Raw genomic sequence first — 25,528 nt, forward strand, 5'->3', positions numbered from 1 at the left:
GTGGGTACCCCGGGCACTCCTGCGCTGCCTGCCGTGTCTCCTTGGCCCCTTGGGCTACCTGGGGTATTGTCCCTCGAAGAGTGCGCTGCCTGCGCAGTCCTCCCCCCTTCCTCTGGCTCGGGGGTATCTCCCTTGGTTGCCAGGTTGCTGCCTGGGGGCTTTTGGAGTCTTGGGCCACACTGACCTGGTTTTTTTTTTTTTTTTTTTTTTTGTTGTTGGCTTGACTCTGGTCGTGCTGTTGCGCTGCTGCCACGCCCTTGCTCTCCTTGTCGTTCCTGTGCCTTTACTGGCTCGTGGGTGTGGGGAGTAATTCCCTTGCTGTCGTCTTGTGCCCGGTGGAGTCCGGGTCCCAGCCTCGTCGCCACTGTAAAGTATGCAAATTTCCCACACGATGCTCTGACACTGGTAGTGGGTGAACAGGTCCACGTTTATTTAGTTATAACATCAAGGTAACAAGCTAAGGGCGCCGAGCGTCTAACATCCGACTGCTCCGGTCGCCAGCTCCCGTTTTTTCCCCTTCGCGCCGTTTCTCACTCTCTCCTGCGCATGCGCGCCAATGACGCTCTAGCCTACGGCGCACGCGTCATGCCGTATGCGCCGATAGGCTAGAGCGCACACCACAAATGGGTAATAGTAACTTCTTCACCAGAATTTGGAGTGGTGCAGTACCCAGGTGGTCCGTACAATAAGTATATTCACTTATAAAGTTGTGTAAAAAAAATGAGTTCTTTATTTTCAAAGTCATCCGGCAAAACTGAGTTCCAGCCAACACGTTTCGTTCATTAACAATAAACTTCTTCAGGGCGATCTTAGTTTGGTGGAACGGCTGGAGAGAATTGTGCTTTCTAAAGCCATGTCCTGTGGTCTCGTGGTGGGATTCCGATCAGGTGTGTTCGTCTGGAGTGGTAACAACCGTGCGTCAGTACCGCCGATCGTTCGTGGTTGTGGATGGGTTATGGCCTCCTTGATAAGAGCCAAGGTCCGTGAGATCTGTGTGGGCAGTAGGCCTGGTGAATCTCGGTCCGGCCTAAGTACAGGCTAAGCACTGATATCTGTTAGTCTTTCACAGCGTCGTTATAGGAAGCGTTGGGGCTTTTGTCGTTTCCATTCAACTGAAATCATCCTGTCCTCCCTCCCTCTTTTCAGTCGTCTTCTGTGCACAGCTACAGGGATTGGAAGCTACGGCAACCACTGTATGAAGGGGTGACTTGGTAGACGGAGGTGGATACACCGTAACACTCCTCTTAGCCAGTGCTTAATTTGTAAAAAAAACAAAGTGCCAAGGCCCTCGTCAGGAGGCCGCTGCAGCCTGCACTGTCCATTGCCTTTGCCATGCTGCCAATATTAGTAACACTACTACTACAGATCATCACACTCCTACAAGTGGGACAATTCGGCCTATTTCAGGTCTCCAAAGCCTTGGGCTGCAGCTAATAGTCACTTGTAATGTATATAGACAGCGCCACCTTGTGGCAGTCGGTCACAAGCACCAGTGTGGACATTTAAGTGGCCGTGCTTTCCCCCTTACACCACTGGCTCAAATTAAGCACTGCTTTTAGCTCAAGGAAGGCAGTAATAGCACATTAGAGACACCGGACTACAGTTGTAAAGTAGCCCCCCATGCAGTGAATTGCAAGCACTTGAGAGAAGGGGAAATGATACATCCAGATGGCAAATAGCATTAGGTGAGAGATGAATAAGATACTGGGCTGAGCCAAGAGGTGATTGTCAAAGTATCAAGGCAATGGATGAACATGGAAGAAATTCAATGACTGAAATGGGCAGACCCAAATCCACCAGGTCTGATTGACAACAGTGCTGTAAGCATGTCTAACACACACAGCCCAGAGGATGACAGACAAAACGGTGCATAAGTACCTTAGGTTTACTATCTATAACTATTAAACAACTTCTATTACTAACATTTTCTAAAGCCGGTTCTCCTCAATGTCCTTTAATAATACTGTTTGTTCCTTCATATGAACTTAATATGAATGGCTCTTATATTTCGAATTAATTGCTAATGCCACTATGTGTGATGTTGCTTTACCACATCAGTCGCATGGAATGATGCTCCCGCCACGCTGAGACCCATGCGAAGAGCTGCAGGGTAACACACGAGGGAGGACATGGGAGGGAAGCATGGAGAACAGGATGAAGCAAAGAAGGAAAGAGGGCATAGAGATCTCCACGGGCTCCCACACAAAAATATAATCACTTTCAAGCTCCTCATGCACGCTTACAAAGCCCTCCACAACGCAGAACCAGCAAATATGAACCACAGCCTCTCATTCCGCGTACACACCAAACACCTCCGCTCCGCCCAACTGGCCCTGGCCACCGTCCCATGGATCCATAAGACCAGAACCAGAGGAAGATCCTTCTCCTACTTTGCCGCCAAGACTGGCCAAGGCCTCTCCACCTCAGGCAATCTCCGACGCTGACCCAATTCAGAAGGATCTCACGACCTGGCTCTTCGACTGAACCCCAGTGCCAGACGGATCAGCAGCCCTTCCCTCCCTCAGCGCCTTGAGAACCTCACTGCTTTACTAACCTCTGATTGATTGAGAGAGGAGCATGATGTCACAACACGTTATTTGCTTGCATAGGACATCCGGCTCTCTCGGCACCTACAGAGTGCTGAGGAGCAGCTGAGTCTGCTACAAACTAAAATTGTCTTCTGGCACTTCAACAATGGGTATATTTATTTCCAAATGCAATGTATTTTTGCCAGGCTTGGAGGGATGAACGGATGAGCTAAGCTTCCTGCGACTAGAAGCATTCTTACTAAAGGAAGGACAGGAAGAGAAGACGAAGAAAAGGAGCCGTATCCTGTGCTTGCCTCCTCTCGCCTCTCCATCGGACAGGCTCAGCTGTGTCTGCTCTCCATGTCCTCAGAGAGGTGATGGCAAATGGGGGCTTGGGGGCAGGGGTATCACTGTGCACAGATGGCCTTGTGCGCTGTGGCCTCTCGTGCACTATGGTCACTGTCATCAACATGCACAACTGGCCTTGTGCACTGTGGCCAGGGGCATCACCATGCCCTGCTGGCCTTGTACGCTGCGGCCAGGGGCATTACTATGCACTGCTGGTCTTGTGCACTGTTTTATACCATAGGGCTTACGTCCATTATGGAGGCCCGGTAGGACTTACTAAATGACTGTAAAAATAGAAATCACCTAGCCTCCAGTTCAATATCCTGCATATTTAATCAGCAGATTAGAAATACAATACATTTAGTCACTGTATCTTACTTTAACAATTGTACCTTATTGCAATAACCTTTAAACAACACTTGTTCATACTTAATGCATTCGAGGTCACACATTTCATTCTTCAGAACATCATTTTCTTATCCAATAACAAAAGTATATGCAAAAATAAATAAATAAACAACAACATTAAAACCATATCACTGTAACCATTCTTTTGTAAATCTTGTCATTACACGGGTCAATATTATAGACAAACAGCCTGCCTGTGCTACAACTATTTTCACTTCTTTGTCTTATAACGCACAACGACAGACTCGCTACGGGGGAGTAGATCTTTTTTTGGTACTCTCTGGGGGTTACGCCCTCACTCACATGAGTCCCACTCAATGTGGATCCCTCGTAAACGGACAAGGAAAACGCCGACGCGTTTCCAATCCCCCTCCACGTTAAGGGATTATCCTCGGGGCTGGACCACGGTGTAATCTTGTATTCTTCAACGTAGCTCGCTCTCATTTGGTGCTTTTCTTCTATTATTCACGTGTACTCAGTGTTCTCACTCGTGTTTGTCCTTGTTTCCGATGCTCGTTTCCTATTTTTTTCAAGTGAATGATGAAGGTATAAGTTTCGTCTTGGAAGTAGCTTCCTCTCACTTCCAATGTATTACTTTTCAGCCTTGCGTCCTTCTTTTTTCATTTGGGTCAATGGTATGTTATGCAGGTCATCTTGATAGCATTAGGCAAACTTCGTTTCTTCCTGCACTCGACAGCCGTGTACTCGAACAAACACGCATGTGGCATCACCGTGCACTGCTGGCCTTGTGCACTGTGGCCAGAGACATCACTATGCACAGCTGGCCTTGTGATCTGTGGCCAGTGTCATCACCATGCACAGCTGTCGTTGTGCACTGTGGCATCACCATGCACAGCTGTCCTTGTGCACTGTGGCCAGGACCTGCCCTTGACATCCTCGTGACTTCCTGGGGCCACCAAGGGTCAGCTCTCTTGCTGAAAGTGGGTTTCCGGTTCATTCCTGCCTGGATCTGCGTGAGCTCATCCTTGTCCCCGGGCGATCAGCAGCATCTGTGGCTCGCGAGTGTCAGTGGAACAGTTGTCTGGGCAGACCCAGACAGGAGAGCCGTCAACTTTCACTTCTGATCTGAACATTTGGACGCCTCAGAAGGAAGGGCTGCCGCGAATACCCCCGGGGCTGGGGCAAGGTCGCAAGCTGCCCCAAGTGAAGGCACTGGAGCGCAGGCGTCAGGTGTCAAACATGTGCCCCCCCCCCCTTCAGAAAACACTCCTGTCCCGCACTCCACGCCTATGCACACACCAAGCTGCATAAGCAGCTGGTTGACGCTGCATTCTTATGCTCCCAAAAAAGGAAACTAATACCGAGGGCCCTCGAAGTGACTCTTTCATCATATACAGCATGTGCAGAAACTACGCCATGCGTCGTTTATTTTCCACACACTAGCCTTCTTCAGGGCACAGAACAACAGCGAAACAATAGATTTCCACGTGATTTACAACACACACAGTAACCCTGCTTGGATTCTGAATGTAGGGTCTTAATGCAAATAGGCACTCAGGAGAGGAGAAGGCACGCACCCAAAACCCGTGGAATGTACGTACTGACGTAGATCATGAGTTCAAAGGTTAACATGATCTCAAGTCAATGGCTCAGTGAGACCTGTAGTTTACAAGCGCTTAGAGACGATAGTAGTAAGCGCAGTCAGGTAGCCCAAGTTCAGGACGACTGTGAGGGGGGTTAAGACTGTCCCAGGCCATGGCAATGATGTGCGTGTGCATGCCTTCACCTCCAGATAGCACCGGGCTTCACTCAGTGTGTATGTCTGTGCACCTGTATGCAACATATGCGGGAAATACTTCTGTGAGTGCCTTACCAAGTACAGTTACGCCCCAGACATCCCCCTACAAACGCCCAGGAGCATGGGGGCTTTTGCCTGAATAATGCGCCCAGAGACGAGTTAGGTCAGGGCCTGTGACGTCATTGCAGTCTCCGAGGCCACGAAGGTACAGTCAGCGATCCCTACTAAAAGTGATAATGCACAGTCAGCGATCCCTACCAAAACCGATAATGTACAGTCAGCAGGGATCCCTACAAAAGTGATAATACACAGTCAGCGGTGATCCCTACCAAATGTGTTAATGCACACTCAGCGATCCCTACTAAAAGTGATAATGCACAGTCAGCGATCCCTACCAAAAGTAATAATGCACAGTCAGCAGGGATCCCTACCAAAGTGATAATGCACAGTCAGCAGGGATCCCTACAAAAAGTGATAATGCAAAGTCAGCGATCCCTACCAAAAGTGATAATGCACAGCCAGCGATCCCTACCAACTGATAATGCACAGCCAGCGATCCCTGCCAAAAATGAGAATGCATAGTCAGCGGTCCCTACCAAAACTGATAATGCACAGTTAGCGATCCCTACTAAAAGTGATAATGCCCAGTCAGTGATCGCTACCAAAAGTAATAATGCACAGTCAGCGATCCCTGCCAAAAATGATAATGCACAGTCAGCGATCCCTACTAAAAGTGATAATGCCCAGTCAGTGATCGCTACCAAAAGTAATAATGCACAGTCAGCGATCCCTGCCAAAAATGATAATGCACAGTCAGCGATCCCTACTAAAAGTGATAATGCACAGCCAGCGATCCCTGCCAAAATGATAATGCACAGTCAGCGATCCCTACTAAAAGTGATAATGCACAGCCAGCGATCCCTGACAAAAATGATAATGCACAGTCAGCGAATCCTACTAAAAGTGATAATTCACAGCCAGCGATCCCTGCAAAAAATGATAATGCATAGTCAGCAGGGATCCCTACCAAATGTGTTAATGCACAGTCAGCGATCCCTACTAAAAGTGATAATGCACAGTCAGCGATCCCTACCAAAAGTAATAATGCACAGTCAGCAGGGATCCCTACCAAAAGTAATAAAGCACAGTCAGCGACCCCTACCAAAAGTTATAAAGCACAGTCAGCGATCCATACCAAAACTGATAATGCACAGTCAGCGATCCCTACCAAAGCTGATAATGCACAGTCAGCAGGGATCCCTACCAAAAGTAATAATGCATAGTTAGCGATCCCTACCAAAAGTGATAATGCACAGTCAGCAATCCCTACCAAAAGTGGTAATGCACAGTCAGCAGTGATCCCTCCCAAAACTGATAATGAACAGTCAGCGAACCCTACCAGAACTGATAATGCAGTCAGCGATACCTACTAAAACTGATAATGCACAGTCAACAGCAATCACTACTGAGACTGATAATGCAGTCAGCAGTGACACCTACCAAAACTGATAATGCAGTCAGCATGGATCCCTACCAAAACTGATAATGCACAGTCAGCAGCAATCCCTACCGAGACTGATAATGCACAGTCAGCTGTGATCCCTACCGAGATTGATAATGCACAGTCAGCTGTGATCCCTACTGAGACTGATAATGCACAGTCAGCAGTGATTCCAACCAAGATAATAACGCAGAAACAATAGTGATGCCCATCAAGGTCAATAATGCAAGATCCGGCAGCCCCTAGGGCCTCCACTCGGGATCTTTGTTGTGCCCACTGACCAGGGTCATCACTGGGTCACAGTGCTTCAGATCACGGCTCCCCTTCTCTGGGTCTGGGCCGAGGGTCCCTAGTCGACGCAGACGGAACGTGCATTCACTGCGAGCCCTCGTCGCCAATTGTTTGCTGCTCCGGGGTACCCTGGGCACAACTGCGTGCCCTCTGCCCAGGTGATTCCTATAATAATGTGATTCTTCAGGAAACAGGGAGGCTCGTCAGTTAGACGCACGTGCCGTGCACAACAAAAGAGCCCGGGCCTGGGGCGCCCTGTGCCGGCCACGACCCCACCCTGCCTGCCTGAGTGCGCTCAAGCCCTGGCCTGCCCTGGCACTCCCGGCCCCAGGGCCGCTACCCCGCTCGCTGTCTGGGTAGATCCGGCCTCCACGCCCACCCCCGAAAGGCTTTTCTGTCCTCCCCTATCTCCAACTGCTTCGCCCTACCCCCAACTTTCCTCGGATGGACATTATGGTTTTGCTTGGCATTTATCTAGCGCTTACTACCTCTGACGAGGCGACGCGTTGAATCGCTCTGCTGATCTAAGTTTCACTGAATGTGAGCGAGTGTCCCGAGTTAACAGGACATTTTTCACATTCATATTTTGATGCGGGGTACCTCGCCCGCCCCCAGAATGGTTAAAACGACACCAAAATCGGTCTGTAAGTAAGATCGTTGGAAGCCACCGCTTGAACCCGGCTCATCAAAGTCAGCGGTCGGCAAGAGTGAGTTGTTCTCCGTGTTCTGTGCGGGCTCAGCGACGGAACCGCCAAATGGCCACTTACCGTCAGCGGCGCTTTAAGAGTTGGTTTTTAATCCAACAGCGTACACACTTGTAGGTCCGCATCCATGTTGGGAAAAGTGAATATACACGTCCGAGAATCCAAGGGGGTCTCAGACAAAAACTCTGCAGTGGCTGAAGGTGAGCCCGATTATTGGGCTAGAAGCATAAAATAAAGGAATGCTTTAATTAGTTCGAACTACTGGGGATTTATCTGGGCACATTTAATCCAGCCTGTTCTTTCCATTACAGACAAGGACCTTATTCATGAAGGATTTTTCATTCATGATTTGTTGTTATTGCTTGAGGTTTGAAGATTGGGCCGCCAATCGTAGCTCACCCGCTGTCACGATGTACGATCTTGCTGCAGTACACTTTGATCCAAAAACACAGAAAGAAGTCTACGGCACCCCGTTTCAATCTGACCTCCGATTAGCCAGAGCAACAGCACTAATGCCCTTTTGTCATATGTGTGTAAAGTTTGTTTTAGTTGTGCAGTCGCGTGCCAGTGTTAGTTACACCAGTGTTGTCAAGTGAGACTCTTACACTCCTGGTCTCCCAGCTGACAACTCTAGCACGCTGGGCGGGACTTGTCAATTTTACCTTTTCCTGTTACAAAGATTAGCCTACAACTCCCATCATGCTTAGTGCTACTGATGGAAATACCAGGACGGGCTGAAAGTTACATCTGTGACATGGAGCCAGTTGGCAGCTATGTTGGGGGCACCATGCCAGTCCTCGGTGTATATTTCCCATGGCTGTCAATCTAAAGTCACAGAGGCCTGGCCAGGGTTTCAGGCGTGTGTAATCAATGGATCTCTGACGCAGAGACCCTGAGAAACAGCCCAGACGTGTCTGTTGTCACTTCAAATGGCCCGTCAGACTCAAGTACCAGATTACAGCGCACAAATCCCGGAGTGGCTCATTAACGCGCCCCTGCCCCTCCACCCCACTCCGTGACATGGAGGCATCCAACAGCTTGAACTGCAAGCACTGCTGACTTTAGCGCTACATTCCTGCGAGCCACTAAACGTATGCAGACGATATAATTAACAAACCACTAAGTGAGCCTTTAAAACATTCTCGCTATTAAACTGTTAATTGTGAGTGGCTACAACGCCTTGAGGCACCGGTGAATGCTTCCAAGACAGGAAGTTTGGGCTCCCAAGTCCCCGGTCAGCCGCTGGCACATTGTGTTATCTTGGGGCACACAGCACTTTTCCCTTCTCCTACCTCCTACTTGGCATCAGTCGCTCGGCTGGGAATCGGGAGCGCCTGAAAACGGTTAACGCGGGGCGTGTACCTGGTAAATCATTTCTCGCGCGCCCGCAGGCGCCGTGATCCAGCTCACTGAAGACAATGCAACATTGAGACGGGGTGAGGGGGCGAGAGGTAGGCGCACCGACGGGGGCCCACGGGAGGCAGGCGGACAGGCTCCAGCCAAGATTAAAGATCGCATGTGACAAATTATTCATTGTTGGCGTTCCGGGAAGTGTCTTTTGATCACTGAAATGCAGCCACAATTCGCCATCAGATCTAACGCGTGAATGGCATGGAACGGATACTGGATGTCAAACTGTTCCACAACAGGGCTGCAGCCTGCACGATCCTGGAGGAGCCATCCGGGCAGTCAGGGGAGAAAGTAAAACTACACGCACCCCACTCGCCCCCCCCCCCCCTTCACACCTATTCCTCTCCCCCTACTTCTTCCCCGCCCTTTCTCTCATTCCATCCGTCTCACTCATTTATTTATCTAGCCTGCGTCCTCTCTTACCCCTTCTTCGCATCCTCTCCTCGGTCCCTTTTCCTGGCCCCTTCCCTAGTCCCCGTCCATCCATCTCTCCTCCCAGGCCACCGAGTGGATGCAACTGGTGTCGCGTGAAGGACCCTCTCTGACTCCCAAGCTCCCGAGAACGAAGGCGCGAGGGCAGAACGTCCTTACCAGGCAGGTATCGGGCACCGCTCCGGCTGCTCCACAGGGCTCCCAAACTCTGCTGCTTCCTCCTCGGTGCCCGGGGGCGGAGCCTCAGAGAGGGGCGGAGCGGGGGGCGGGGCGTGTGCACATCCATCTGCACACCAGGCATCCGTCCGGCATCCCTGTGAGGACCGCCACAGGGGGCCGTGCGGGCACCGGGCAGGGGATATTCCGGGGAGTGTTGGCTACCGGCCTGCGAATTTCGCGGTTGGGGGAAGCGGGGGTTGAAGGGAGGGACGGTAGAGATCGCACGCCGTGCTGACTTCCAGGGAGAGATGGGAGGGTGATCCGGGATATGCAGCAACACGTCTGTGGCGCGACTGGGCCTTGGGGCCAGCATGCTTTAAAGTACAGTGCTATGGTGGGCACCCTGGCACTCAGTGGAAAGGGTGACCAGATCCTCCGACCCCAAAACCGGACATTTCTCACAAATAGTGGAAGGACTACAATTTTACATCAAAAAAGTGACAGGCTCATTCTCATAGAAACACATAAGAGGCTCTAAGAAAATAAATTAAATGTCATTTTTAAAACCAGCATCATACCTGTTAATTAAATTGCTTACTCACAACAGCTGCTAACTAGCCCTGCTTTGGAACACCTAAAAAAGTGTGTCTCACTGTTTTCATTTTACCCTCTCAAAAAATCGAGACACGCCAATTTCCCCGAAATCTGCGAGGACAACTGATGAAAAACCGGGATGGTCCTGGCAATTCCGGGATGCATGGTCACCCTAGCTAAGAGGGCACTATGTTGTGGGCTAAGCACCAGTGTAGCTTAGTGAAATTTGGAGGAGGGGGATATGAATTTCAAATGTCTCAACTAAACACGCATTGGCAAATCCAATAGGTCTCTCCTACGCAGGAGCTATTTGCTTTGGCAAAGTGTTTTAGTGGCGGTCCGTGCAAGTAAGCGCAGTGGTACCGGGGTGGGGAAGGGTAAAAGTGACATATGACAGGCTAAGGAATATAAAATAAATAAATAATTAAAACCACTTGCCTTGCGCTCGCTGCATTGGTTTTACTTATTTATTTATTTTATATGCCTTATCCTGTCATATGTTACTTTCACCCCTCTCCACCCCCGCCCCACTGCACTTACATGCACTAACCACCACTGGTTTTAGCCATGCTGTACATCATTGTGGCAGCTGTTCAGCATGACAAAAATGTAGTGGCATGGCCTGGAGTGGGGTGGGGTAGATTGGAGTGGGGTAGATTGGGGCAGAGTGGAGTGGGGTAGAGTGGGGTAGAATGGAGTGGGGTGGATTGGGGTAGGTTGGAGTGGTGTGGATTGTGGTAGATTGGAGTGGGGGAATTGGGTAAATTAGTGTGGTAGGTTGGAGTGGGATAGATTACATTGGGGTAGATTGGGAAGGGGTAGACTGGGTGCAATGGGGTAAACTGGAGTTGATTGGGGTAGATTAGAGTTGGATAGATTGTAGTAGGGAAGATTGGAGTGGAATACATAGGGTAGGTTAGATTGAGGTAGATTGGGGTGGAGTGGGATATAATGGGGTAGAGCGGAGTGGGATATATTCGGGTGAATTGGAGTGGATTTGGTTGGGTTAGGGTAGAGTGGAAAGGGGTAAATTGGAGGGTGCAACAGTAAGGAAATAGTGTAGGGGTAAAAATTACTATTCCAACTCCAAAGAGTGCAACAGTAGGGAAAGCGTTGGATAGCGTAGGGGTAAAAATTACTATTCCAACTCCAAAGGGTGCAACAGTAGGGAAAGCGTTGGATAGCGGAGAATTTAAATATAACATACTTATAAATAATTTTTATATTTAAAATAATGTATAATTAAATTTTAAAATAAATCTACATCATTTACAAACAATTAATAATTATTAAAAGAAATGACATTTGAATAATTAATTAACAATAAATTACCAACAAATACCAATAAATATTAATTAATAAATATTACTCACCAAATAATAAATATTAAACAATAAAATATTTTTCATTACAAAAAAATATTATTTAAAATTAATTCACAATAAAAAATTATTAAACAATAAAATTATTTTTTATACCAAATAATAATTTTTATAAAACATTGATGACCAATTAATTACAATTATTTTCTAATTAATAAGAATTAATTACCAATTAAAAATATTAATTGCCAATTAACAAAATTATTTACCAATTAAATAATTAATTACCAATTAAAAAAATTATTTCCCAATTACAAACATGAATGACCAATTAAAAAAATTAAATAACAATTAAAAACATTAATTACCAATAAATAAAATTATCAATTTAAATAATTAATTGCCAATTAATAATTAATTATAAATAATATAATTATCCATAACAAAAAAAATTATAAATCAATAATTAATTACAATTAATTTACTTCCCACCTAATTCCCCTATAAACCCACAACCCGCTACAGAAATAAAAACAAAAATTGATTAAAATTAATTTATAATTCCTAAAAATTATTAATTAATTAAGTATATTTTAATTACTTCCCACCCTATTCCCCTATAAACCCACAACCCGCTCCGGTATTAAAACATAAAATTTACTTAAAAATAACATTATTAATATATAAAAATAATACACATATAATTTAAAAAAATTAAAATACTTAACAAAAACATATTACACATACATAATTAAATACATAAAAATAATACAAATATCGATATTAGTAACATCGAAATTAGTTACATCGATATATATGCTATCGATATTACTAACTTCGATATTACTTACATCGATATAAATAAATTAGATAATACTTACCTAAGGGTCGATATTCTGTCCAACGATATTCTTGACATCGAAATTCTGTACCTTCGATATTTCCAACTCAATATTTGTGTAGGTCGACAATTAGGAATCAATATTTAGACTGTGTACCATATTAGAGTGAAGTGGAGTGGGGTAGATTGGGGAGAGCGGAATGGAGTGCTGTAGATTGGAGTGGCCTGGGATGGAGTGGAGTTGGATAGATTGATGTGGAGTCAAGTAGCTAGACTGTGGAAAAGTGAAGTGGGGTAGATTGGGTGGATTAGAGTAGGGTAGATTGGAATGGAGTGGGGAGATTGGAGTGGGGTAGATTGTAAATGGATGATTGAGTGGGGTAGTTTGGAGTGGGGTGAAGTGAGATAGATTGGAGTAGAGTGGGTTGATCTGGAGTGTGGTAGAGTGCGTGGGGCAGAATGGGATGTGGTAGATTGCAGTCGGGTGGGGTGGAGTGGTGTAGAGTGGGGTAGATTAGAGTAGAGTGTGGTAGAGTGGAGTGTGGTAAAGTGGAGTTGGATAGATTGGAGTGGAGTCGAGCTGGAGTGGGGTGAGATTGATTGGGGAAGAGTGGAGTGGGGTAGATTGGGTGGACTGCAGTGTGGTAGATTGAAGAGGGCTGTTTGGAATGGGTTGATTAGAGTGGGGTAGATTGCAGTGGGGTGGATCGGAGTAGAGTGGGGTGGGTGGGGTAGATTGCAGTGGGGTGGAGTAGGGTGAACTTGGATAGATTAGAGTGAAGTAGATTGGAGTAGGATGGATTGGGGTAGAGTGGAGTGGGGTAGATTGGAATGGGGGTGTGGTAGATTGGAATGGGGTGGAGTGGATTAGATTGGAGTGGTGTTGATTTGCGAAGTGTGGTAGATTGGAGTGAAATGGGGTAGATTGGGTGGATTGAAGTGCAGTAGACTGGAGTGGAATGAGGCAGATTGGGGTAGATTGGAGTGGGGTAGACTGTGGTGGATTGCGGAAGATTGCGGTGGAGTGGGGTAGAGTGGAGTGGGCTAGACTAGACCCTAGAGAAGTTGGATATATTGCAGTGACGTTTGGAGTGGGGTGAATTGGAATGGAGTGGAATAACTTAGAGTTGGGTAAATTGGAGTGGAGTAGAGTTGAGTGAGATAGATTGGAGTCAGGTAGAGTGGATTGGAGTGGGGTGAATTGGGGTAGATTGGAGTGGAGTAGATTAGAGTGGGTGGGAGTGGAGTGGGCTAGACTGGGTAGATTCAAGCACAGTGGGGTAGATTTGAGTGGTGTGCAGTAGACTGGGGTGGAGTGGAGTCGATTGGGTGGATTATAGTAGGGTAGAATGGAATAGAGTAGAGGTTGATTGGGTTAGTTTGGGGTAGCGTAGATTGGAGTGGGGAAGTGTGAGGGAGTTGGGTGGAGTAGGTTAAATTTGAATGAAGTGGGGTAGATTTGAGTGGCATCTGGCAGATTGGAGTAAAGTTGAATGGGTTAGATTAGTAGAGTGGAATGGAGTGTAGTAGATTGGGATAGAGTGTAGTGGGGTAGATAGGGTGGATTGGGGTAGATTGGAGTAGAGTGGAGTTGGATAGATTAGAGTGGAGTCTAGATTGGAGTTGAGTGAGATAGACTGGGAAAGAGTGGATTGGGGTAGATTGGACAGGAGGCAAAGGGGGTAGATTAGGGTGGAGTGGGGCAGATTGGAGTGGATTGGTGTAGATTATAGTGAAGTGGAGAGGGGTAGATTAGGATGGAGTGGAGTGGGGTAGATTGGAGAATGGGTCATTTTAGTGGTGCTGGGTAGATTGAATGTAGGTCGAGTGGTTGGGGTAGATTGAAGTGGGGTGGGGTAGATTGGGACACAGTGAGGTTTACTGGAGTGGGGTAGACTGAAGAGGGGTGATTAAAGTGGGGTAATTCAGAGTGGAATAGACTGGAGTGGACTAGGTGGATTGGAGGTGAGTGGGATGAGTTGGAGGGGGGTAGAGTGGGATGGGGTAGATGACAGTGGGGCAGAGTGGGGGAAATTGTAGTAGGATAGATTGGGTTGCAGTAGGGTGGGGTAGGATTGAGTGGGGTGGATTGGAGTGGCATCAGTTAAATTGGAGTGGGGTAGACTGGGGTAGATTGGGGTGGATTTTAGAAAAGTGGAGTGGGGTATATTGGGATACATTGGAGTGGAGTGGGGTAGATTAGAGAGTGGTATAGTAGAGTGGGTTAAGTGGTGTGGAGTGGAAGGGCATAGAGTAGAGTGGCATGTTGTGTCATGGAGTGAGTGGTGTAGATTGGAGTGGCATGTCATAGAGTGGAGTGTCGTGGAGTGGAATGTTGTAGAGTGGAGTGGTGTGGCAAAGAGTGAAGGGCATAGAATGGGGTGGAGCGGCGTAGTGTGCAGTATGCCTGGTGTGGTAGCACAATGCCATTACAGACAACACATTTTCAATTGAAATCACCATTAAATTTGCACTGAAATACACTTTCACTGCACACAAATTATAATGTCCGCAAATGTCATCATTTAGTGTTTTGATGTGTTTTGATCATGTTTAAATCTCTGTTTCCATCACACTGCAGAATTACAAAAAAATGTGCTTCATTTGCACTAATTCTGATATATTCTGAAACATCAGCACACTTCATTTTTTTGTTGTGCACTAGAAGAAAAGCAAACCCTCCACCCTCTCATCTTACATGGGTACTCAGCAGGATTGCCACATACATTCTCCCGCTTCTAAGTCAGAGAAAGAAAAGTAAACACCAAGCTTCCTTGGAAGACAGCTTGACATTGACCTCTATCTTTGAATGCATAGCAAATGTGACAATATAGGAACAATATTTAAAGCGAGTTCATGGAAGAATACAGTAAACAAGGTTTAGGCAACGAGAGTGACAAACTCAAGTTGGACAGCTTAAAACAATTAAAGTCACCAAATAGAAAGCCAGAAAATGTGAGTTACAAACCACAAAGTCAATGGTCAGGTATGGACGGAATGCAGTTCTATGTCAGCTTTCCAAATGTGCCCAAGGTGTCTTTAGAAAACCAGACAGCGGCGTAGAGATATTGGGCTATGGGGCAGCAGACTCTGATGTAAATGTGTCAGTGGGCATGAGTATAGGGATATGATGGCATTCGAGCCTGTTTGCATTGGCAATGGGAGAGAGCGGCCATTGGGGTAGAGAGCTGTGAGGGGACTGGGCTTTGGGAAGGAACAGGAGATTGGGCACTGATCAGTTAGCAGCCTAGCTATGGTATGACAGGGCATGGGATCACCCGGCTATGGGATAGGAAAGCAGGACTTTGGGACAGCAGGCTGTGTGGGCACCAGGCTCTGTAGGAGGTGAAATAGAAGCATAGCTATGACAGTTGCAGCTCCTCTAAAGGGATTCAGGGTGCAGGCCTGCCACCTGGGAGGGTCTTCAAAATGTCCTCTGTCCAGACTGCTAACTATTTTAACTTGCAAAAAACACAGTTGATGGACAGAATGCAGAACAATGTCTTACATTCACCCCAGTACAAAGATCTGGGCCTAAATCCATCGTTTTTTGCACTCCACACCACCCTAGGTCAGACACTGGCTATATGCAAATCAGCCTTGACCCTGTGCCTCATGGGAACAGTCCAGCCCGAACAACCAAGCCATGTCTTTCCTAGACCGGAATCAAGCAGCCAAAGACCGGTTTCTGGCTATCAGCCTTCTTCAGCCTGGATAGCTTGACTCCAGTGATGTGGAGAGCCTGGGACTCACGTCTGAGCATACCCAGCCCACTCGGGGTGAAAATTGCAAAAAACACAGTTGATGGACAGAATGCAGAACAATGTCTTACATTCACCCCAGTACAAAGATCTGGGTCTAAATCCATCGTTTTTTTGCACTCCACACCACCCTAGGTCAGACAATGGCTATATGCAAATCAGCTCTGACCCTGTGCCTCATGGGAACAGTCCAGTCCGAAATACCAAGCCATGTCTTTCCTAGACCGGAATCAAGCATCCAAGGACCGGTTTCTGGCTATCAGCCTTCTTCAGCCTAGATAGCTTGACTCCAGTGATGTGGAGAGCCTGGGACTCACGTCTGAGCATACCCAGCCCACTCGGGGTGAACATTGCAAAAAACACAGTTGATGGACAGAATGCAGAACAATGTCTTACATTCACCCCAGTACAAAGATCTGGGCCTAAATCCATCGTTTTTTTGCAGTGCGGGTCTTTCTCAAGCCAAATGTACAAGGCTGCAAACAGTCAGCTGACTGTTTGCTGCCGTCGTATTAGCAGCCGTGCCGTATCACCATGGCGCGATTTTTACACAGCTCCTGATTAAAGGACTCTGTGCCATTCCTGGTCCAGGCGATTCACACTTACTTGGATTTTAGGACAGTCGTGCCTTGTACATTTGTCTTGAGAAAGACCAGCCGCGACCTTAAACACAGGCGCCGAAGGGTCGAAACGTCGACATTTCTTCACAGGACCAACAATTCTAGAATTCTAGCGAACTGAAATAAATAAATAGGATTCTGGAAAATCGCATTAGCGGATGGCCTTTAGGAAATATAAACTTGTATATATTTGTATATATTGATTGTATTGGAATACATCATTATTGTACATATCGTTTTTATCATGTGATCACTTTTCACTATTGTCACTTGTTTGCACTTCAATTATTATATTGACAGTCACTGTATTGATTGTATAGAAAATCAATTTGAATGAATTTAATTCAGATAAAAATAAAAAATACAACAAGTCGAGTACAGGTTTTCTTTTCATTCATTGTAAGAACCTGATTTTACTTTGCTTTTGTCAGAGGGTGGTTTCTTCCTTTCCTTTTTAGGTTTCGCCTAAGTGAAAGCTGCGCAAGCAGCTTTTCACGCAGGTGAAAACCTAATGAGAACTAGAGTGGCTTGGGAATCCGCCCCTCTGTTCCATTGGCTAGCTCCATAAATGGAGGCTAGCCATTGGAACAGAGATCTGTCCGTCATGGCCGGACCAGATTCGTGGGCGTTCCTGCAATTTCTTCCCTCTCCACCCTTTTCGCATCGTCATCGCGGCCGTGGGCGGGGTTTATTTTTTGTTGTTGTCCAGGTTTGTTTTGGCCATTCCGCGGCCGACCGCCAACGGAGGAAGCCTTCCCGAACCCCCCCTCCCGCTGTCCGTTCCCGCCCCCCCCACCCCTGTCCGTGTGCTTCATGTTTTTCCTGCGGCCAGGAGGATCAATACAGACGGAGCCTGAAGGGCTCTCAAGGCGCACATTACCGTGTATTCTACTGGCCCTGGCCGCCTGCACCGAATGCCACTGGCTGCACAGCTTGCAAGGCCACCTGTCTGAGAGGAACGTACATCACTCATACAGGCCCCCCCTCCCGCTGTTCGTGTCCCCGCTCCCGCCCCCCTCCCGCTGTCCGTTCCCGCCCCCTCCCGCTGTCTGTGTGCCTGCCCGCCCCCCTCCCGCTGTCCGTGTGCCTGCCCGCCACCTTCCCGCTGGAAGAGCCTCCTGTTGTTTTAAAAGAAAATAGACTTATAACGCATCTCGTGACTTTGATACTCATGTTATCTAGCCCTGAAGGATGAAAGGCTGAAAGGCTGAGTCGTCATGTGTGACTCACGCGCTGTGACACAAACAACTAAAGTGTGTTAAACCACCGAGCTTTCCGCATCCCGTGGTCCGAGAAATCAAATGAGTATTTCGTGCTTGAAATAATTAAAGCTGAGAAAACAACTGGAAATGAGTGCATAGGGAGTGCAGAGTGCATAGGGAGTGCAGAGTGCAGAGTGCATAGTGCATAGGGAGTGCAGAGTGCATAGGGAGTGCAGAGTGCATAGGGAGTGCAGAGTGCAGAGTGCATAGGGAGTGCAGAGTGCAGAGTGCATAGGGAGTGCAGAGTGCAGAGTGCATAGGGAGTGCAGAGTGCATAGGGAGTGCAGACTGCATAGGGAGTGCAGAGTGCATAGGGAGTGCAGAGTGCATAGGGAGTGCAGAGTGCATAGGGAGTGCAGAGTGCAGAGTGCATAGGGAGTGCAGAGTGCAGAGTGCATATGGAGTGCAGAGTGCAGAGTGCATAGGGAGTTCAGAGTGCATAGGGAGTGCAGAGTGCAGAGTAGATAGGGATTGCAGAGTGCAGAGTGCATAGTGAGTGCAGAGTGCATAGGGAGTGCAGCGTGCGGACTGCATAGGGAGTGCAGAGTGCATAGGGAGTGCAGAGTGCATAGGGAGTGCAGAGTGCATAGGGAGTGCAGAGTGCATAGGGAGTGCAGAGTGCATAGGGAGTGCATAGTGCATAGGGAGTGCATAGGGAGTGCAGAGTGCAGAGTGATTAGGGAGTGCAGAGTGTATAGGGAGTGCAGAGTGCATAGGGAGTGCAGAGTGCATAGGGAGTGCAGAGTGCATAGGGAGTGCAGAGTGCAGAGTGCATAGGGAGTGCAGAGTGCATAGGGAGTGCAGAGTGCAGAGTGCATAGAGAGTGCAGAGTGCATAGGGAGTGCAGAGTGCATAGGGAGTGCAGAGTGCAGAGTGCATAGGGAGTGCAGAGTGCATAGGGAGTGCAGAGTGCATAGGGAGTGCAGAGTGCAGAGTGCATAGGGAGTGCAGAGTGCATAGGGAGTGCAGAGTGCATAGGGAGTGCAGAGTGCATAGGGAGTGCAGAGTGCATAGGAAGTGCAGAGTGCATAGGGAGTTCAGAGTGCATAGGGAGTGCAGAGTGCATAGGGAGTGCAGAGTGCATAGGGAGTGCAGAGTGCATAGGGAGCACAGAGAGCAGAGTGCATAGGGAGCGCAGAGTGCAGAGTGCATAGGGAGCGCAGAGTGCAGAGTGCATAGGGAGTGCAGAGTGCAGAGTGCATAGGGAGTGCAGAGTGCATAGGGAGTGCAGAGTGCATAGGGAGTGCAGAGTGCATAGGGAGTGCAGCATGCATAGGGAGTGCAGAGTGCAGAGTGCATAGGGAGTGCAGAGTGCATAGGGAGTGCAGAATGCATAGGGAGTGCATAGGGAGTGCAGAGTGCATAGGGAGTGCAGCGTGCATAGGGAGTGCAGAGTGCATAGGGAGTGCAGAGTGCATAGGGAGTGCAGAGTGCATAGGGAGTGCATAGGGAGTGCATAGGGAGTGCAGAGTGCATAGGGAGTGCAGAGTGCATAGGGAGTGCATAGGGAGTGCATAGGGAGTGCAGAGTGCATAGGGAGTGCAGAGTACATAGGGAGTGCAGAGTGCATAGGGAGTGCAGAGTGCATAGGGAGTGCAGAGTGCAGAGTGAGTAGGGAGTGCTAGGGAGTGCTAGAGAGTGCAGAGTGAGTAGGGAGTGCTAGGGAGTGCTAGAGAGTGCAGAGTGAGTAGGGAGTTCTAGGGAGTGCTTGAGAATGCAGAGCGAGCAGGGAGTGCTAGGGAGTGCTAGAGAGTGCAGAGTGACTGCAGAGATTAAGCTAATGGCAATGTAAATGACAATGCCATTTATTTATCTGTTTTCAAAACCAACACATAAATACAAATTTTGTCATTTACGATGCCAATAACTCTAACTTTTCCAAAGGCGAAACCATTGCATTGTAAATGCTTGTTGTAGATTGCATTGAATAGCATTCGTAAATCATTTGTGTTGTCACCCGACAGAACCACTCTTTATTTAACCATTGATTACCCAGGTTCTGAGGGACACAGGGTCACCCCCGTTTTTCTTAATAATTATGAAAAACTGAAAGCAAAGGAGAGGGAGTGAGTAAAGGAGTGTGAGTTAGAGTGAGTGAGGGGAAGAATGTAAGGATGAGTGGGAGTGAGTCAGGGTGCTGCTATCAATGGAGCAGCAGGTACAGTTGCACAAGAGGCATGAGGAGTTTACTGAAAACTATTTACTAAAGCAAAACGCCTGTACACCAGGAGTTTAAATCAGACCTACTGTACACCAGTAGCTGTGAGTGAAGGTGAATGGTTGTCAAAGGGTGAGTGTGTGTTTGTGAATGGCAGTGAGAATCAGTGAGTCTATGGATACATTTGTGTGTGAGTGGGAGGAAGTATGAGTCAGAATCAGTGAGAGAGCCAGTTAGATCAAGTGACAGGGAGAGAAGTGAATGCGAAAGGGAGTGAGAGTGTTGTTGTAAGTATTCTTTATGCTTGTGAATTTGCTGCTGGCCATGGTTACTCAAGATAATTAATGGATTATAGGGCACCCAGGGTAACTTGCTGTCACTGGTATGTTGGCGGTAATTCTTGGCATCAAGGAGAACACCAGTTGAAAAATGCAGGCCTGTCCTACTGGAAGTAATGTTTTGCATACGGGGACAACTATGGCAAAATGCTGGTGCTGGCATAATGGATGTTATACTTGATAACCATGGCATTTTGGGGTTGGAAGGTCTGGTTGCTTGAGCAAACCATGAAAAAGTACTGGTTCTCAAATATTGTAGGTAATTTTTGACATATTGGTCACCCATGATGGATGGGCAGCATCTATGGAAAAATTCTTCTACTGTCACATTGTATATCATTCTTGACATAGGGTGGTACCTATGGCAACATTCTGGCATTGGCACACTGGAGATAATTCTTAATATATAGGGAGCACCTAAAGCAAATTTTGAAAGAAAAAAAAAAGTGGTGAACTGTTGACATGTATTACGTCCAATCACTATCAGAGACCACCAAACGCTGGCACAAAGCTGTTGAAGGGATGGAGTTGAGGAATGAGCCAGGGAGCACCAGGCCACCTGGAGAGGGCTGCAGAGGAACCCAGACCTTGAGCACTATAGGCCAGGCTGGAAGTGGTATGAAAACAGTGGCTTGGCCTAAGATGCAGAACTAGGATTCCTTTCCAAAAGGGGTGGCCTCTATAATGAAAGGCATGACTTAAAACGTGTAAATTAAAATCCTGTGCTTACCACATTATACTACCCATCACGTATTTTGGTGCCTTTCTGTGAGCTTTCTGTATTGCATCCAGACATATCACACAGTAATATGCATGTACATAAAACAAGTCCAACCTATTGGCTTTACCAATGATCTTTAGCAGTATCAGATTTTAAAAATATTTTGAAATCTAGTGTTTGTCATTATAATTATTAATGGTATTTTTATGATTTATGTACTCATAAGTAACACTTTTTAAAGGTTATGCTATTTTTAGTGTTTATTTAATGTATGTTTTTTATGTTTGTAAGTTATACTTATTTATATTTTGTATATTATAAGTACAGTTTTTAACATTTAATTTTTTTCTTCAAAGTTATAACTGGTTTTAAAGTTACTATAGGTGCGTATTTCGACTTTGGCAGTTTGGCTGGGACTGCCGCAGTCCCAGGAAGACTGCCAGATTATGACTTTAATCCAGGGTGGGTGAATAGTGCTGCAGCAGTCTCACGGCGGTGGTATGTTAGGCTCAAAGGAGAACCTAACAAGCATACTGCCGCAGTGAGAGAGACTGCAGCATGTTCCTGCATGGGGGGCATGCACCATGTCATGCATGCCACACTGTGCTGGAACAAGGGTGCAATTCCAGAGGGGAACAACATGTGCCCCCGCATGAACCCCAGGGCCCAGAATTGGCCAGCGGCCCTGCTATGTCCACCTTACCTGCATGTTCGCCACTCTTTTCATTGTGCGGTCCCTGCCATGAAAATGGCAGTGGATATGCAGGTCAGAATATGCTCTGCGGTGGCTGAATCAGCACCCCAACCATATTCAGGCCATTGTCAGACCGCTGCTGCAGCGGGATCCTTGATCCCAGCGGAGGTGACGGTCTTGTTTTGGTCCCACCGCCACACTGGTACTAGGGCGGACGGTTAGTGGTGGTCTGACCGGCACCATGAGTACGGCGGTCCCAGGACTGCCATACTCGTAATAAGGCCCTATAGTTTCTAATCATTAAACTTTGATGTGCTTAATACATTTCTGACACTATTGTGGTTGTCTATATTTTTTGTTGTCTATATTTTTGGCTTTACATGCAAGGTATGTAAAGCTTTTATTTGTGTTCTTGATATTTTTTGGGAATATTTTTCTTGACAATATTTCTGTTTATGACATTCTGTCAACAACAGACCAGGTATCCCATATAAGCCAGGAAAGACCTGTTTTTTCCCATGGCCTGTCCTAGAGTCCTGACATTTTGAGATAAACTAAATGCACGCCCATGATTTTGAAAGAGGGGTGGGGAAATATTCACATTAGTTAAAATGATTCTTTAAAATATAAATATTCCCTTGTCTACCTGCCCTCCACCAGAGAAACAGATGTTATCTTCTTTTGTTGCTTTTTCTTCATATACCAGTCATGTATTTATTTATTTATTTATTTAGAAGCTTGTAAAGCGCACGGCTACCTCCGGCGGAGGTGTCCCGGCGCTAAGATTACGTGAGAGTTCCCAAAGAGAGTAACCAGGCTCAAATCCGAATGAGAGAGAGGAAAATACAGAAGACCTAACGTTTAGTGAACAACCAGGTCTTAAGTTTGCGACGAAAGGCTGGCTCGGATTCAGTGAACCTGAGGTCAAGAGGAAGGCTATTCCAGAGCTTGGCAGCAGTGACGGTGAAAGATCTGCCACCACTACGAGAAAGCCTAAATCTTGGCACCATCAGTAGACGGAGACTGTTGGATCTCAGGTGTCTAACTGAAGAAGAAATCTTGAGGCGTTTTCTCAGATAGAGCGGGCCAATTCCATGGATTGCACGGAATGTCAGGGTAAAAATTTTTAAATCGATGCGTCGGGCTATGGGGAGCCAGTGAAGCTCATCCCGGTAGGCTCTAACCGAGGTGCGAGCAGGAATATTACCAATGAGCCGGGCTGCCGCGTTCTGGACAATTTGCAGGCGGTCAATTAGGTATAAGGGGGCACCTGCATATAGACTATTAGCATAGTCTAGATGGGTGGTGATAAGTGCCTGGACAACTGTTTTGCGAGATGATTGAGGGAGGTAGGGGAAAATCTTCCTAATCATGCGCAGTTTGGAAAAACAAGCCCCTACAACTTTGTTGACTTGGGCACTTCCAGACAAAGAATTGTCAAAGGTAAAGCCAAGATTGCGGGCGGCCTGAACAGGAATGGGTGGAGGATTCAAACGGTAGGCCACCAAAGAATTGCCGGGGGAGGAGATTTCTTGCTGAAAAAAAACCCTCCGTTTTGTCGGTATTGAGGGCAAGGTGATTGTCTGACATCCAAGTGCAGATATTGCCAAGGCAGTTTCTAAAGTTGGAAAAGAGGGAGTCAGAATGGTCTCTAAAAGAAAAAACAAGCTGAGTATCATCAGCGTAAGAGACCACCCTGACACCCCAGGACTCTACTACCTTGGCAAGAGGAGCCACATAAGCGTTAAACAATAAAGGGCTCAAAGCAGAGCCCTGGGGCACTCCGCACAGTAGGGGTTTGTCCTCAGATACAAATGGGTGCATCGTAACCCTCTGAGACTGACTGGACAGGAAAGATTTAGTCCAGGCCAGCACTGTCCCACCGACCCCTAGCTGTTGTAGACGGGTGGCAAGTATATTATGGGATACAGTATCAAATGCAGCGGATAGGTCGAGGAGGACCAACATGGCCTCCTCGCCCCTATCCACTGATTCGCTGATGATCTCAGAGACTTCTAGCAGCGCCGTCTCAGTACTATAGCCGGTTCTAAAGCCGGACTGGGAGTCGTGTAAAAGCTGGTTAGATTCTAGATACTGCGCCAAATGTTTCTGTACCACTTTCTCCAGTATCTTGGCAGGTTTGGGCAGGAGCGATATGGGCCGGTAGTTGCTAAATTGCAAGGGGTCAGCACCAGGTTTTTTCAGAATGGGGATTAGCCTAGCCTGTTTCCACACTGAGGGGAACTGACCGCGTATCAGGGAGGAATTCCAGATGGAGAGAAGCGGGTTTACTAGAATAGGGGCAAGAATGCCCATGACTTTAGCCGGGACTGGGTCCAAAGGGGAACCAGACTTAACGTTGTGTAGCAGAGACTGCGCTAGGTCCGGGGTCAGCTCACTAAAGGAGTTGAAGGAGCAGGGGATGGAGCATGAAATGTCTGCAAGATGGTTAGGAGGGGCCGAAGCAAAGGAGGAAGAGAGTTTGACTATTTTGTCCTGAAAGTAATCTGAGAGACCATTACACAGATCTTGGGTGGGGATGCATTGGGATTTCGAGGCAGGGGGGTTTACAAAGTCTTTCACGATGGAGAAGAGAGTTTTAGAAGAATTCTGCGCCTGTTGAATGAGATTGGAGAAGTAGGCTCTCATTGTAGAGCGTTTCAACTTGAGAAATTTGTTCCGGGCAGATTTATAGGTCAGCTTGGCTAAAGGGTCATAATCCTGTCTCCATTTGCGCTCCAACTGCTTGCACTTGCTTTTTTCCTCACGAAGCAGGGGGGAAAACCAGGGGGCAGAGGGACGTGATCTGGAGGAAGTAAGTGGAACAAGAGGGGAAACAGAATCGAGAGCAGCGGAGAGGGTCGAATTAAATCTAAGAGTTTCTATGTCGAGGTCTTCCAGCTGATTAAGTTGAAAATGAAGATGGGTTTTCAAGGAATCACAGGTGACTTTGGTCCATTCACGACCCCTGTCTCTGTTAAGGGAGGTGGGAGGGGGAGGGGAGGGAGCTGTGATGGTGAATGGAATAAGAAAGTGGTCAGTCCAAGTCATGGGAGTGGGGGGAAGGGTGGAAATGCCAAGATGATTAGAAAAGATGAGATCAAGAGTGTGGCCTGCTATGTGAGTCGGGCCTATGACTAATTGGGGCATGGTGAGTCCTTGTAAAGTTTCTAGAAAGGAAGAGGCTTGTGTGCAAGAAGGATTAAAAGATTAAAGAAGAAGAAGAAGGATATAAAGATTAAAATCTCCCAATACTGTAAAATGGGGGTGTTTAAGAGAAAAGTCTGCAATAGAATGCGTCAAAGCATTTAGAGAGGAGGAGGTCGCAGCGGGGGGGTTGTAGACCAGTATGCCTGCACAGATGGTACTGGCGGTGTCCGTGACCGTAAAATAAGCGGCTTCATTAAGGACGTGATTGGGAATTTTAGTGAGATTTAGTTTAAAATGAGATTTAGCAATTACCGCAAGACCCCCACCGGGCTTGGAGTTATCACGATTAATGCCAACGAAACAGTAACCGGGGGAGTAGCAAGGTTAATGTCTGGTTTGGAAGAATCTTTAATCCAAGTTTCAGTGAGAAACAATAAGTCCCATTTGTGGGTGTCAAGTGATAGCCAGATGTCAGAGGCGTGAGCCGGAAGAGATCTGCAATTAATTAATGCTGCTTTTAAAATGGT

The 25,528-nt window shown here is 47.1% G+C and overlaps 1 protein-coding gene across 3 annotated transcripts in view; it reads right to left on the reverse strand.

Moving 5' to 3' along the window:
- The window catches only part of EVA1B (eva-1 homolog B), a 148,874-nt gene that overhangs the window by 16,918 nt on the left and 106,428 nt on the right, over positions 1-25,528 (reverse strand). Inside the window, exon 1 of one of the 3 annotated variants that reach the window (XM_086956467.1) lies at positions 9,541-9,629. The exons of 1 other annotated variant lie outside the window; for it this stretch is intronic. The gene's annotated coding sequence lies outside the window, so the exon portion shown is untranslated. Of the gene's footprint in view, positions 1-9,372; positions 9,630-25,528 lie in introns of those variants that run through there. One more of the 3 variants, XM_086956466.1, reaches the window with a different exon arrangement.

Source organism: Lissotriton vulgaris, chromosome 2_1 (assembly GCF_964263255.1).
Source record: "Lissotriton vulgaris chromosome 2_1, aLisVul1.2, whole genome shotgun sequence".
NCBI lineage: Eukaryota > Metazoa > Chordata > Amphibia > Caudata > Salamandridae > Lissotriton > Lissotriton vulgaris.